Below are 16,397 nucleotides of genomic sequence, written 5' to 3' on the forward strand. Positions count from 1 at the left end.
AAATTTCACCTCTTGTTTGAGTATGATTCTTTGATATGTAAAAAGCATCACCAAATAATTTTATGTGGACTATCAAGTTATATCATTAAATAATAATGATAATAACTGTTATTATCATTATTATTTAAAGTTGGTATTTACCAGACAGAATCATCAATGAACCCAGGGGGACTAAGAGGGATTTATCAGTTCCCCTGTGTGTAACACATTTGCATGTGTTATATGTGCAAGGTATATGTTGGATGACTACAACTAAGAAGACATTGTGTGTTGTATGCAAAGACAGTGTGTTTAAACGTAAAGGTATAGATAATAGGACAGTATAAACAGTGAGTGGTATGACAGAATTTACTGTTTTAACTTTGTTGTTTTAAATTTGTGATTAATGAATATACCTCCTAATTTTAACATGACTCTTAGAAAAAAGTTTTTTTTTTCCTTTGCTTCAAAATACTGATCAGAGTAAAGCAATTTATCAAAATAAATTTAGACCTGACATCTTATGATTAAAGATAGCTGTTGAATATTTTGAGCATACCCTGCATTTAGAAGGGTGGACTGACCTTGGGAAAATACATACTTTCTAAGTAAATTAGCAGATAGAAAAATCCATTTCTATTTCTCAAAGGTGTCTAAAAGAACCCATACTATATTTAGTCTAAGTTTTGCATTAAAAATGGGCTCTCTGAATCCCATCTGTGCTAATTTTAGCTTCCATATTCCATTATGGTTTTCATGTAGATGCCTTTCTGAGTTCTGTTTAAACTTTCTCTCTGTCTTTCTTTTTAAGGAACATAAGTTGATTCACTAGGATCAGAAATGTAAATCATAGTTTTTGAGCTTAAAATGACAATGTGGAGTTGTTGTTTTTTAAATCAATAACAAAAATTATTGGGAAGTTGAGCTGGATTGAAATATAAATGGATGTGGATGTAATCAAATCACTGTTTCTTTTTCTTTTAGTTTTTTAATTATGTTTATCTGTTTATTGAATAGACACAGCCAGAAATCGAGAGGGAAGGGGAAGATAAGAGAGGAAGAGAGACAGAGAGACACCTGCAGCCCTGTCTCACCACTTTTGAAGCTTTCCCCCTGCAGGTGGGGATCAGGGACTCGAACCTGGATCCTTGCGGATTGTAACATGTGCACTTAACCCAGGTGCACCACCACCTGGCCCCAAATCACTATTTTTCCATTATTCGTAAATTGAAAGAGGCAGAATAAGAATGGTGGATCTAGCCCCAAGTGCAGGTGCATAGATCCCTGGCACCATGCAAGCACATCAAAGACAATGAATGACAAGGGAATGCTTTGGATGTTGAAGTGGTTCTTTACCATCTCTTCCCCACACCCCAGTGATACTGCATATTCCGCCCCCCAAGCCACTTTTAAAATTTGTGATTAACGGGTTTACAAGTTTGTAAGAGTACATGGTATAGTTTCACACTGCACCCCCTATCAAAGTTCTGTGACCTCACCCATCCAAAGATAACCACTATAGTTTATTATTATTATTTTTATTAGATAGAGACAGAAGAGGGGAGATAGGGGAAGAGACACCTGCAGCCTTGCTTCACCACTTGTGAAGCTGATGGGGATCAGGGGCTTGAACTTGGGTCCTTGTGCACTGTAATATGTGAACTTAATCAGGTGAGCCACTGCCTGGCTTTCACCACCATAGTTCTCACAAAGTCTCTGAGACAGTTTGTTTCCTTCTCCAACAACGCCTTCTCGCATCTTCATTAGTATCAGTTCTCTAGATTCTACACATGCGTGAAATCCTCTGACAGTTGTTATTCACCTCTTATTTTGCTTAGCATAATTACCTCCATTTCTTCTTTTTTAAAAAAATATTTATTTATTTCCTTTTGTTGCCCTTGTTGTTTTATTATTGTAGTTATTGATGTCGTCGTTGTTGGATAGGACAGAGAGGGAGAGAGAAAGAGTAACATCTGCAGACCTGCTTCACCACTTGTGAAGCGACTCCCTTGCAGGTGGGGAGCTGGGGGCTTGAACCGGGATCCTTAGACCAGTACTTGCGCTTTGCGCCATGTGCGCTTAACCCACTGTGCTACTGCCTGACTCCCAATTATCTCCATTTCTATCTATCTTGCCCCCAAGGACACAATAACATCCATTTTTTGTTCTTTTTCTTTTTAATTGCAGAGTAGTGTTCCATGGCCTCAGTGTTACATAACTTCTTTATCCGGTCATCTGTCAGTGGGCATTTTGGTTGAGTAATACAGCTATGAACAAAGGAGTGCATATGTCCCTTTGAATTAGTGTTTGCTTGTCCTTTGGATAATTGCCTAAGAGTGGTATTGTTGAATCATAAGGTGATTCTATTTTTATTTAAAATTCCCATACAGTCTTGGAAAGGGGCTGTACCAGTTCGTATTCCCACCAACAGTGTAATAGAGCCCCCATTTCTCCGTAACTTTGTTAAACACTAGCATTTCCTGTTTTGTTGAGGTAGGCCATTCTCACTGGTATAATAATACACATATACATGTATTTAATTGGGTTGGAGACACTGCTTAATAGTGAACATAAATGAGGCTTTGGATTCATTGCCACTTCCTCTGCCATAGGAGGAGAAGTTTTGAAGTGGAGTCTGTTACATGACTAAAACTACTGAGAATGCAGGGCTTGATAGAAGTCAGTCTTTCATCTTCATTCATATTTCTCACCTGTAAAATGATGGCCTCAGGTTCAGTTGTACCACCATAAGCCAGAGTCGAGCAGTGCTTTGGTGAAAAACAAACAAACCAGGGAGAGAAAAAAAAAGCCAGAACTACTCCAGATTGCAGAGTGAGTTAGGGCATTGGTGATAGGATTGCAAAGAAGGGTGTATTTGAAAACTTTGGTTTGGTGGCTTTTGAGTAGAGGTAATTTGCAAAGTGATAGCTAACTTTTCCTGTAGACTGAAGACTCTGGAAAATCGCAACTTAAACTCATTTATCATTTAGAATGAATGTTTATACTTTACCTGAAATAGTCAGTGCTGGACCAGAGCAGTCACTCATTGGGAAAGGTGCTTGCCTTGGTAGGTCCTGCGGTGTCTCTCAATAACAAGGTAGCCTAGGAGTAGTAAAATTGCATATGTGGGAGGGGGGCCCCACCTACGGAGGGGGGGAGGGAGAGGCAGCCGGGTTAAATTTTACATCTGATGGGCGAACTTGTTAACACTGGTAAAAATAGCCATTATAATTATTTTGTATGTGAAATCATAATTGCTGATGATCATCTTATAGTGTAGTGGTCCCCTGGAGTTAAACAGGCCTTGCTGCATTTTAATCTGATCTGATCTTGAGCATGAAAATACCATCTACCCTTTAGGGTTGTTCTGGGGACTAAGAATGCATGTAAAACATGAAGGTAGTGCCAGCTCATAATGAGTGGATGATATTGTTATTCTCACAAAAACATAGCTGTGGGTTCATTGTATGCCTGGAGGCATATGAAACATATAGGGTCTATCTTCTACCACAGAATATTTTAACTTAATCAATTAAGAATTTGCTTGTCAGATTTCAAGATCAAGCCTTATTGAGTAGACTAATTTGCATTGTATAAAACAGAGTAATCAGGGCTTGTTGAAATTTGGGTTTTCTAAGCAATGTGATATTTAATAGGAAGAAATAAAGATTTAGGTCCTGGGGGAAGAAACGTGAAACATTACTAGTTCTATGTGAGGAGGGCAGGCTCAGTTAGAGCTTTCTGGTAAAGGAGGCAGAAGAAATATGTTTGGAATAAGTAGTGGGAGCTTCACTTCTTTGTTGTGATTTAAAGAGATAGGGACATTAACTTGATAGAAAAAGGTTGTGATAATCTGTAAATCTTTTTTATTATTAATTTATAATTTTGGAGTGAGCTCCACTCTGTTTCTAATTCTTTTTAATTTTTAAACATTTATTTATCCCCTTTTGTTTCCCTTGTTTTTTATTATTGTGGTTATTATTGTCGTTGGACAGGACAGAGATAAATGGAGAGAGGAGGGGAAGATGGGGAAAGATAGACACCTGCAGACCTGTTTCACCACTTGTGAAGCTATTCCTCTGCAGGTGGGGAGCTGGGGACTTGAAATGGGATCCTTCTGCTGGTCCTTGGGCTTTGTGCTACCTGCCTATAACCTGCTGCACTACCGCCCGACTCCCTTGTTTCCAATTCTTTTTTTCTTTAATTTTTTAAAAAATTATCTTTATTTGCTTATTGGATAGAGACAGCCAGAAATTGAGAAGGAAGGGGTGATAGGAGAGAGACAGAGAGACATCTGCAGCACTGCTTTACCATTCATGAAGCTTTCCCTCTACAGGTAGGGACAAGGGCTCGAACCCGGGTCCTTGTGCGCTGTAAGGTCGCTTAGCCAGGTGTGCCACCGCCCGGCCCTGTCCAATTCTTAAGGGGTTTTTGTATGAGTGTGTTATAACTCTTGTTAGGCTTGATTTCTCAACTTTTTTTTTGGATTGGCTTCATCTGTTGACTTAACTGGTTTTGTTGTGTTTCATTTGTTTCTTCTACGAAATTGTGGTTTCTCTACTTTCTACCCTTTTTTTTTATATAGAGTTATACTTCCTGTATTTTCTTGCCAGATTTAGATTTCATCAATTAAATTATATATATATATATATATATATATATATATATTCCCCCCTTTAAGGAGACTAAGCTTGGTCTAAAGAGAAAATGTATAGTAGAGATTCAGCACCATGTTAACAACAGAAACTCTGCTGTAGTCTAAGTGTTCTCAGTGAGTGTACTCACTGAAAACTTTGTTTTAGGCAGAAACAACAGACTATTTCACAGTTTGTATAGTGCTTTGAATCTGATCCTTAATGCAGTTAGGAAATCTTTTATCAACTCTTAATGACTATTTCTAAACATTAATGATATAGTGCTAGAAAGCTTCGAACAAGACCACGAAAGAACCATTTCCAGGTAATTTGTGAAGGGAATATTTTGCAACTTTCACATTAAAATTTTCAAGTTACTCATGTCTGTCTATTCTGATGATTTCCTGACCACATTGCTGTTATCTTTGTTTCTTATCGTGTTTATGCTTTACTTTATCCCCCCCTTTTAGTTAGAATTCCATTCAAAGCATCTGTACTTTTGTAGTAGCCCCATTGACCATCTCCTTCTCTTTGAAATAACATGTTCTTGGCTCATTCACAACTTGGGAATCATTTCTTTGCCATACACACTCTTCAAGAAGAATGGTATTTAGAAAATAAGAATTGGACACTTGTGTGTTTATTGCTGTAAGAGTGTTATTTTTCCTGGACCTTTTGAACCAACACCGTTAGGGAATGTATGTATATGAATACATTTGTAACCCATTTATTTATTTTTATTTTTTATTTATAAAATAGAAATATTGACAAGACCAGAGGGGTACATTTCCACATGATTCCCATCACCAGAACTTCATATCCTATTCTCTCCCTTAAAAGCTTTCCTTAGTTCTTTATCCATCTGGGAGTATGGACCCAGGATCATTATGGAGTGCAGAAGGTGGATGGGAAGGTCTGGCTTCTGTAGTTGCTTCTCTGCTGAACACGGGTATTGGCAGGTCGATCATACTCCCAGCCTGTTTCTCTCTGGTAAAACACATTTGTATTTCACCTCTCTCTGAAAACTACCTCACTGAAACCTCCAATACCAGTACTCTGCAGTAGAATTTTCTCTCCATATTTGTGATTTCCTTGCCTGACAGAGCAGACACTGGCCCATACTTTCCTTCCTTCATATGTTTACTTAATTTGGTTCATTTATCTTTTAGCAGGGCTGGTTAATAGCTCACCCAATATGTGTGAAGCTCTGGACTTGATCCCTGATACGGTGTTTTTCACTGTAGCACCCAGGGTGGTGAAGTGGTGCTGTGGTGTCTTGTCGGTATCCGTCTCTCTCCCCACCTTTGTTTTTTCTACTTGAAATAAAAAGAATGGGAGGAGGGGGATCAGTTTTGGAGCAGCAGAATTCCATATACACAGAGGAAAACCATAGAAATAAAAAGAATGGGAGGAGGGGGATCAGTTTTGGAGCAGCAGAATTCCATATACACAGAGGAAAACCATAGTTCACACTTAGGTTGCCTCTCCTTACCCCATTTAGGCCCCAATTTTCTATACTAAACCTCCCATTCATAGGTTGCCTTGCCTTCTGGAATGCTCATTCTCCATGCTGTGCTTCTTCCTAACTATTCCTAAATTGTTTGCTTTATTGAGTTTCTTACTTCAAATTCCAGCCAACTTCATGTTACCCCCCCCTCCCCATTGTCTTGGCTTGGGTACTTCCTCGCTTTTTTAGACCGTGACACTGCTCTGAGCCTCTAAGCTGTGGACATTTTTCTTCCTTTGCATTAGATTAGATTTTTTTTTTCTTCATTTTAAAAGACTGGGCGTGGTTATGATGTGTATGTGTGTAACTTAAAGAGGAACTTACTTTCTCATTTTATGTTATGTTGGAGTAAGATATTTTACTTTTTATTAAATAAGCATTTTATTTATTAATAACAGAGATAGGAGGAGAGAGTAAAACAGCCAGAAGACTATTCTGGTACATGCACTGACGGAGATAAAGCTTGGGACCTCATGCTTGAGAGTCCAGTGCTGCTTTGCCTTTATTTAGTTAACTTTAAAAAATTTTTCTCTTATTTATTATATAGTGATTTATAAGACTATAAATTAATAAAGGGTGTATATTAACACCATTCCTGCCACCAAAGGTCTGTGTCCCTATTCCCACCCCCCTATAGTGAAGCTGAAAATATACACCCCCCCCCCAGTTTTTTACTTTGGTGCAGTACTCCAAACTCAGTCAAATTCTGCTTTGCATTCCCTTTCTGTTCTTCTGTTTATGAGTGGGATCATCCCATATTCATCCTTGTGTTTCTGACTTATCTCACTTAACATTAATTCCTTCTAGCTCCATCCAAGATGGGTCAGAGAAGTTGGGTTCATTATTCTTAATAGCTGAGTAGCATTCCATGGTGTATATATACCACACCTTTCTCAGCCATTCATCTTTACTTACTTAATTTTAATAAAGACAAGGAGGTAGAATGAGTGAAAGTGCACAGTGAAGTGTCCTTTAGCACAGTGGGTGCTGGGCTCAGACCTAGGTCACACACATAACAGAGTAGCACATCACCCAGGCGAGCAGTTTTGTTTGGCCAGCAGTAATCCTTTGAGGGATTAAATTACCAGGGTCATATAGAACATCTAGCTTATCTGGATATGATCTGGTTTCAGGGTTATATTATAAAGCTACTTTTCAAGATTATGTTGTGTGTAAGATGAAGATTTCAGTGTTTAAAAAAGTCATAAAAACAAACAAAACCCCAGAGTTACCTAATATGTAGTTTCATACTAGGTAGGGTCTTTATGTATTTGATATCAAACCCAGAAGTCATCAAATGTTGAAAATAGGAATATATATATGTATATAGTTCCTAATGAAATAGTATCTAATTAGAATTAGATACCCTCCTCACCTGCTTCCTATTACAGTTCACTCACTCACTTCAAAGCTAACCTTAGCAAAGCAAGGACTGCAAAAGCTGAATATGGGCAAGAGACTGGCATACTTTAATGATGACTCTTTAGTCACTATCAGGCCACCCCATCAGCTGGGGTCCTATTTGGGGAGTCCTGGGATTTCCAAACAGACATGATGGGTCTAGACCTCAAATAAACCCCTCTCTCCATTGTTATCTGTCATCTCTATCAGGAACAAAAAAATAGACCCCTTTGTGGGCCCCCATATGACAACATACTCTATGCTACACCTGAGGAAGATGGGTTCTGATATTGGGGAGGCTGGACAACATACTCTATGCTACACCTGAGGAAGATGGGTCCTGATATTGGGGCAGCATGGAATGTTCCTACTCATGACCACAGAAGGTGAGCTCAGATCTACAGGGATGCAGAGGTCACATAGGTCCTAAGCTAAATATGGGCCCCAGATCACATCAAATCCATGGGGTTTACAGTCAACAATATTTATACACCATATTAGGGAGCTTTTTGTTCCTTTTCCTGCCATGACATCATCTCCCCAGACAATAACTTGGATCCACCTGCATATCAGATTTCAGGCTCAGGGAACAAACAAACAAACAAAAACACACAGGCCCTTTGGAATATAACTAAACTATGCCTACTAGCTATCTACAAAATGGAGGACCCCCCCCCCAACTCTTTATCTGCACTATTCCAGCCTTTAGGTCCATGATTGTTCAACAATTTGTTTGGCTTTGTATGTTAACTCTCTTTTCAGCCACCAGGTTCCAGATGCTAGCATGATGCTGACCAGACTTCCCTGGACAGACAGCCCCACTAGTGTGTCCTGGAGCTCTGCTTCCCCAGAACCCCACCCTACTAGGGAAAGAGAGAGGCAGACTGGGAGCATGGATCATCCTGCTAATGCCCATGTTCAGTGGGGAAGCAATTACAGAAGCTAGACCTTCCACCTTCTGCATCCCATAATGTTTAACCCAGAGGGTTAAAGAATAGGAAAGCTATCAGGAGAGGATGGGATACATTTCTGATTAAAAGTGGGTTATAAGCTTGTAAGATTACATGGTATAGTTCTACACTGCATCACCACCAAAGATCTGTGTCCCCACCCTCCCACCTCCCAAAGATAAACACACTAGCTTTCAGTTTTAGAAACAGTTCACCTCCCCCCCCAATATGAGTGAAACCATCTAGGACTTTCATCTCTTATGTTGCTTAGCACTGTTGGCCTCTTCCACTTCTATCCATTTTGACCCAAAGGACACAATAGCATCTACTCTTTTTTTTTTTTTTTTTCCTTTGATTGCAGAGTAATACTCCATGGCCTCCTTGTCCCATAGTTCTTTATCCAGTCATCTGTCAGTGCACATTTTGGTTGCTTCCACTCTTTGGCGATTGTGTGTAATACTGCTATGAACAAAGGGATCCCTTTGAATTAGTGTTTGCATATCCTTTGGATAATTGCCCAAGATACTGGTTTTGTTGGATCATAAGGTGATTATCCATTTTTATTTAAAGACTTCCCATACAGTCTTGGAAAGCGACTGTACCAATTCGTATTCCCACCAACAGTATAATAGAGCCCCTTTCCCTCTATGACCTTGCTAACACTGTCATTTCCTGTTTTGTTGAGGCAGGCCATTCTCATAGGTGTGACATGGAATTTCATATAATTTTAATATGTGTTTCTCAACTGCTAAGTGAGGTGGAGAATTTCTTTATATGTCTATGGGCCATGTGTGCCTTGATGAGAAATTTGGTAATATTTGGAATGGTAATGCTGCCTTCCAGCTTTTCCTTTCCCTTTTCTTTCCTTTCCTTTCCTTTACTCCTCCTCCTCCCCCTCCTCCCCCTCCTCCTCCCCCCTCCTCCCCCTCCTCCCCCTCCTCCCCCCTCCTCCCCCTCCTCCTCCCCCCTCCTCCCCCATCTCCTCCACTCCCCCTCCTCCTCCCCTCCTCCTCCCCCCTCCTCTCCCCTCCTCCTCCCCCTCCTTCCCCTCCTCCCCCTCCCCCCTCCCCCTCCCCTCCTCCCCTCCTCCTCCCCTCCTCCTCCCCCCTCCTCTCCCCTCCTCCTCTCCCTCCTTCCCCTCCTCCCCCTCCCCCCTCCCCCTCCCCCTCCTCCCCCCTCCTCCCCCCTCCTCCCCCCTCCACCTCATTTGCTGTAAACAAAACTCTTTGGCCAGCATCCTAATTTCACACCTATATCATGCCTTCCTCTAAAGTTCTGTGTCTCCTGGTCCCTGGCCACCATAGGTCCAACAAAAGCCCAAGAGGCAATTTGATAAAACATTGCTTTCACATGTTCATTTGTTTCATCCACTAGGTGTCCTTTACCTCTTATTTTATTTTAGCTCATGGTTTTTGCCTTGTAACTTGACTCAAAATAATTCAGTTTTCACATCTAGCAAAATGATGTTTAAGAATATTTAACATCAAAAGATTGATAAAATGCTCTCATAGGAGAATGGTTAAAACATGGTGCATCCATTCAGTGTCATACATCTATATACGTATTGATGAACAGTTGTGGAAAATCATATATGTGTGTGTGTGTGTGTGTGTGTGTGTGTGTGTATACACACACACACACACACACACACACACACACACTTTTTAAAAGAATATTTTATTTTCCCTTTTGTTGCCCTTGGTTTTTATTGTTGTTGTAATTATTGTTGTTGGATAGGACAGAGAGAAATGGAGAGAGGAGGGGAGGTAAAAGATAGACACCTGCAGACCTGCTTCACCGCTCGTGAAGCCGTCTCCCTTGCAGGTGGGGAGCCAGGGGCTCGAACCAGGATCCTTACTCCGGTCATTCTGCTTTTTTTTTTTTTTTTTCAGTTTCCTTTTTTTTTTTTTTTAATTTTTTATTAAAGAAAGGATTAATTAACAAAACCATAGGGTAGGAGGGGTACAACTCCACACAATTCCCACCGCCCAATCTCCATATCCCACCCCCTCCCCCGATAGCTTTCCCATTCTCTATCCCTCTGGGAGCATGGACCCAGGGTCATTGAGGGTTGCAGAAGGTAGAAGGTCTGGCTTCTGTAATTGCTTCCTCGCTGAACATGGGTGTTGACTGGTCGGTCCATACTCCCAGTCTGCCTCTCTTTCCCTAGTAGGATGGGTCTCTGGGGAAGCTGAGCTCCAGGACACATTGGTGGTGTCTTCAATCCAGGGAAGTCTGGCCGGCATCCTGATGACACCTGGAACCTGGTGACTGAAAAGAGAGTTAACATACAAAGCCAAACAAATTGTTGAGCAATCCTGGTCCCAAAGCTTGGAAAAGTGGAGAGGAAGTATTAGGGAGGTACTCACTGCAAACTCTAGTGTACTTCTGCTTTCTTACTTTGGTGCCATACTCCAAACTCAGGCAATTTCTGCTTTGCGTTTCTACTTCTTTTTTTTTTTTTTACATGCATAACATTCCCCAGATTCCCATTCAACAATACAACCCCCACTATTTCATTCATCATTTTTCATGGACCTGTATTCTCCCCACCCACCCACCCACCCCAGAGTCTTTTACTTTGGTGTAATACTCCAATTCCATTTCAGGTTCGACTTGTGTTTTCTTTTCTAATCTTGTTTTTCAACTTCGGCCTGAGAGTGAGATCATCCCATATTCATCCTTCTGTTTCTGACTTATTTCACTCAACATGATTTTTTCAAGGTCCATCCAAGATTGGCTGAAAACGGTGAAGTCACCATTTTTTACAGCTGAGTAGTATTCCATTGTGTATATATACCACAACTTGCTCAGCCACTCATCTGTTGTTGGACACCTGGGTTGCTTCCAGGTTTTGACTATTACAAATTGTGCTGCCAAGAACATATGTGTACACAGATTTTTTTTGGATAGATATGTTGTGTTCCTTAGGATATATCCCCAGGAGAGGAATTGCAGGATCATAGGGTAGTCTATCATGTCAGATATGAGAATAGCTGTTCCTGCCCTTTTTTGTGGGCCATTGGCTTGAATGATAGTTTTCCATCCTTTCACTTTAAGTCTGTGTTTGTCTTGTTGCGTTAGGTGAGTTTCCTGTAGACAACATATTGTTGGGTTGTGTTTTCTGATCCATCTTCCTACTCTGTGTCTTTTAATAGGTGAATTCAGGCCATTCACATTTATTGATATCAAAGATTGAAGATATTTTAACGCCATTCTTGTAGAGTTTTAGAGTGTTTTGATATGTGTTCTATTTGTGGTGGTCTGGTTGTTTATAGGAAACCTTTCAGAACTTCTTTCAAGGCAGGCTTGGTGATGGTTGCTTCCTTCAACTGTTGCTTGTCTGAGAAGGTTTTGATGCTTCCATCTAGTCTGAATGACAATCTAGCAGGATATAGTATTCTTGGCTGAAAGCCTTTCTCATTGAGCACTCGATAGATATCTTGCCATTCTCTTCTGGCCTGTAGTGTTTGTATGGAGAAGTCTGCTGCTAATCTTATGGGTTTTCCTTTGTAGGTGACTCTTTGTTTTCCTCTTGCAGCCTTGAGGATCCTTTCTTTATCCTTATTCCTTTCCAATCTAAGTATGACATGTCTTGGTGTCTTTAGGTCTGGGTTAATTCTGTTTGGGACCCTCTGGGCTTCTTGAATCTTTATGTCTTTGGTGTTGTCTAAACTAGAGAAATTTTCAGCTATTATGGCCTGGAGAACGCCTTCTTCCTCCCCTTCTCTTTCTTCCTCTGGTAAGCCAATAATGCGTATATTGTTTCTTTTGAAGTCATCCCATAGGACTCTGTTGTTGTTTTCAGCATCTCTTAATCTCTTTTTGAGATCTCTTACTTCTTCTTTAGTTGTCTCTAATTCATCCTCAATCTTGCTAATTCTGTCTTCAGCCTCATTGATTCTATTCTCTCTGCCCTCTACTGCTTTCTGGAGTTCATCTATTTTGTTGCCCTGCTCTGATACTGTTTTAGCTTGTTCAGCTAGTTGCCTTCTTAGCTCAGCAATTTCAGCTTTCAGCTCTCTAATAACCATGAGATTATTAGAATTTTCTTCCATATTCTCATTTGTTGTTCCTGCAGTTCTGATTACAATTTTTTCAAATTCTTTACTCACTCCTGTTATTATTTCCTTAGCTAATGGATGTTGAACTCGTTGTTTTGTGCTTCGCCCTCTGGAGGACTTTTAGCTGGACTCTTGTCCTGGTTTGAGTCTCCATTATTTTTTCTTGTTGTTTTAACCATTTTATATAAGTTAACAGTTTTTTCAATCCCTGAGTTGGAGTTCAGTGGTGTAAAAGCCTTTTTTTTTTTTCCCCTGTAGGCTATGGTAGCCTGAGGGCTTTTAAACTATCAATAGGCTTCTTGGCTTAATCAATGACTCCTGACCAAGAGATAAAGCAGGGTGTGGCAGAGATAATCCAGTGGTTATGCAAAGAGACTTTCACAGCCCTTCAGCTATGCCACCGAGGTATAGGTCTTCTCCTGAGTTTCCCGGTTAGATCTCTGTGCCCTGGTGTCCCTCCCTGTTGCTGCTCCAGATTCTGAGGGTAGTAGCAATGGAGACTCAGAGTTGTACTTGGTGAGTCTCTGGGGAGTCCTTTCCTCCCTTCAGCTGTCCCCTTGTTGGTGGAGCAGACTGGAGGTGGTGTCTCCACTGACAGACTGTCGAACTGTTAGCAGTCACTTAATCTCTCCTTAGGCCCCTCTCTCCTCTCTGTCACCAGCCACGCGTGTTTGTACTCATGGGTGATTTACTGGGTTTCTGTGGTCATTCTAGTCCTGTCTTGTTTCGGTCCGGGTGGTCTCCTTTGGTATTCCTAGTTGATCCGGGAGAGGAGAGGAGAGGAGAGAAAGCGATCTGCTGCTCGTAGCTCCGCCTCCGGAAGTCCTCATTCTGCTTTTGTGCTATGTGTGCTTATCCTGCTGCGCTACCGCCTGACTCCTATACACACACACACACACACACACACACACACACACACACACACTCACTCACTCACTCACTCATTCACTTTTTATATATGTGTACCTTTACTTAAAATTTGGTTTAAGGTTGGTTTATAATATTGTAAAAATTTTAGCAGAGTATAGCGTCACAGCTCAGTGTATGCACTGTATGTATGTAATTTAAGGCATCTACCACCAATGCCCCTGTGTCACCCTATCACATGGAACCCTCCACCTATACCCCACTTCCATCCCCTACCAGCAGTAACTAAGAGTGCACAGACTCTAAAATCTGTTTTTATTAGGGAACTTTTTCAAAGAACATTGCCATTTGTGGTGAATGTATTTGAATTCTTGCATCTTTAAATGTTGAAGACTCACAATCATAAGAGTCTACCTCTCTAGGGATATGTACATGAATTGGAAAGAGTGGCGACCAATAGTATGAGGGGCACTAGAGTGAAAAGAAACTTTTCCACCTGATATTCTTTTGTATTTACTAAGTCTTCAAACATGGGCATGTATTACTTAGGGGGAGATTGTAAAAACTAGTATATGCAAGTAAATAATTTAATCTCCATTTTAATTGAATGTGAATACATACTGTTTCCTTAGGAGATTACTGTGTAATGCCTATCTTCAATGTAAGTAACATTGCAATAACCAGATGTACCTTTTTACTTTGAGCTTGTTTCTTGGGAGATGGGGTTTGATTGATAAAACAAGTTTTACACGAAGAATCATCAATTTCCATTTAAACCACACTATAATGGACTCTTGACGTGGATTGATTGTTCTTCTAACTTGAGTTCCGCTAAATATATAACCATACAGTGAATTAGCCTAGCAGACTACCCAGTTCATCATTCACCATCTGCTTATCAGTACAACAGTGTAACTCTCAATTTATTATATTGTTGGTGATGACATTTGAAAAGTGATGAAAATTCTGTTGATATCTACAGAAAATGGTCCTGAAGATAGCCAGCCCTTATTCTTAACAAAGACAATTCTATTAAGCTATTACTTGTAGTCATGAACAATTAATGAATTTTGCTGTTGTCTAAATGATACTAATTTAATTTTAAGATTAAAAATAGATTCCCACAAATAAAATATTCACTTAATTTTGGTTATACTATAGCTTTATTAGGTTATGTTCCATAATCAGATTTGGCATTTTGATTTCCTAATCTATTCTTATATCATTGCCAGCAAAGGTAAAAAGATTATATTGTTTTTAGGAGACACAGTATTTTTGCTTGATGGCATGTATTTCTAGACATGACTTTTAGTATTTGTGAAATTTTGGGCATTAAGAGATCATCTTGGGTTAGAAGATAGCATAATGGTTATATACAAAGACTTTGATGTTCCAGGTTCAATCCCTGGGACCACTATATGCCAGAGCCAAGCAGTGCTGTGGTAGAAAAAAACAAAAACACAAACATGTTCAGTGGAAAAGCAATTACAGAAGCCAGAACTCCTACCTTCTGCACCCCCAAAAGAATTTTGGTCCATATTCCCAGAGGGGGAGGAATATTAGGAGAAGGTATCCAGAGGGCTCTGAACGTCACTTCCATCAGGACCCAGAGAGAGAAAAGGAAAAAAAGGAAAGACAGAAGTACTAACAGGTGTAGGTGTGACTTAAAAAGGAAGAGAAGGCAGGATCATGAAAAAAAAAAAGAATATATATATATATATATATATGTTATAGAAAAAATAATTCTTATCTGTGACCTGGCAGAACTACTGCAGTTTCCAGTGGAGGGAATGCATACACTGAACTCTGGTGAGAATAGTGTGGAATTGTACCCCTGTTATCTTGTAATTTTGTAAGTCACTAATGACAAATATAGAAAGAAGAAATCAACCCATTTTATTTTATTTTAGTGATAGTGATATATATATATATATGTATATATATAATTTCTTTATTGGGGAAATTAATGTTTTACACTCGACAATACAATAGTTTGTAATAACACTTTCCAATTTTCCATATAACAATACAACCCCCACTAGGTCCTCTGTCATCCTCTTTGGACCTGTATTCTCTCCCCGAGAGTCTTTTACTTAGGTGCAATACGCCAATTCCAGTTCAGGTTGTACTTGTGTTTTCTCTTCTGATCTTGTTTTTCAACTTCTCTTTTTTATTTTATTTTTATTTTTTAATTTATTTATTGGGGAGTTAATATTTTACATTCAACAGTAAATACAGTAGTTTGTACATGCATAACATTTCCCAGTTTTCCATATAACAATACAACCCCCACTAGGTACTCTGTCATCTTTCTTGGATCTGTACTTTGGTCCAATATGCCAATTCCAGTTGAGGTTCTACTTGTGTTTTCTGATCTTGTTTTTCAACTTCTGTCTGAGAGTGAGATCATCCCACATTCATCCTTTTGTTTCTGACTTATTTCACTTAACATGAACTTTTCAAGGTCCATCCAAGGTCGGCTGAAAACGGTGAAGTCACCGTTATTAACATCTGAGTAGTATCCCATTATGTGTATATACCACAACTTGCTCAGCCACTCACCTGTTGTTGGACACCTGGGTGAAATCAACCCATTTTAAAATGCTTTCCACTTACCGGCTTCACATGGAATATTAAAAATGGATAGCCTACTGAATAGATTGTTTATTAGTAGGGTACAGACCTTGTATGGGTTAAGGGCAGTGCGTGTCTGTGCCAAAGCTGATTAGTTTTCTGCTGAATCTCATAAAATAAATAATTCTTTTTCTTTTCTTTTTATTTATTTACTTTTTTGTTGCCCTTGTTTTATTGTTGTAGTTATTATTGATGTCATTGCTATTGGATAGGACAGAGAGAAATGGAGAGAGGAAGGGGAGACAGAGGGGGAGAGAAAGATAGACACCTGCAGACCTGCTTCACTGCCTGTGAAGTGACTCCCCTGCAGGTGGGGAGCCGGGAGCTTGAACTGGGATCCTTACGCTGGTGCTTGCGCTTT

The 16,397-nt window shown here is 39.9% G+C and overlaps 1 protein-coding gene across 1 annotated transcript in view; it reads left to right on the plus strand.

Annotated features, from left to right (window-relative positions):
- The window catches only part of EIF3H (eukaryotic translation initiation factor 3 subunit H), a 98,372-nt gene that overhangs the window by 42,289 nt on the left and 39,686 nt on the right, over positions 1 to 16,397 (plus strand). The window lies entirely within an intron of this gene.

The sequence above is a fragment of the Erinaceus europaeus genome, chromosome 1, assembly GCF_950295315.1.
Source record: "Erinaceus europaeus chromosome 1, mEriEur2.1, whole genome shotgun sequence".
In the NCBI taxonomy this organism is placed as follows: Eukaryota; Metazoa; Chordata; class Mammalia; order Eulipotyphla; family Erinaceidae; genus Erinaceus; species Erinaceus europaeus.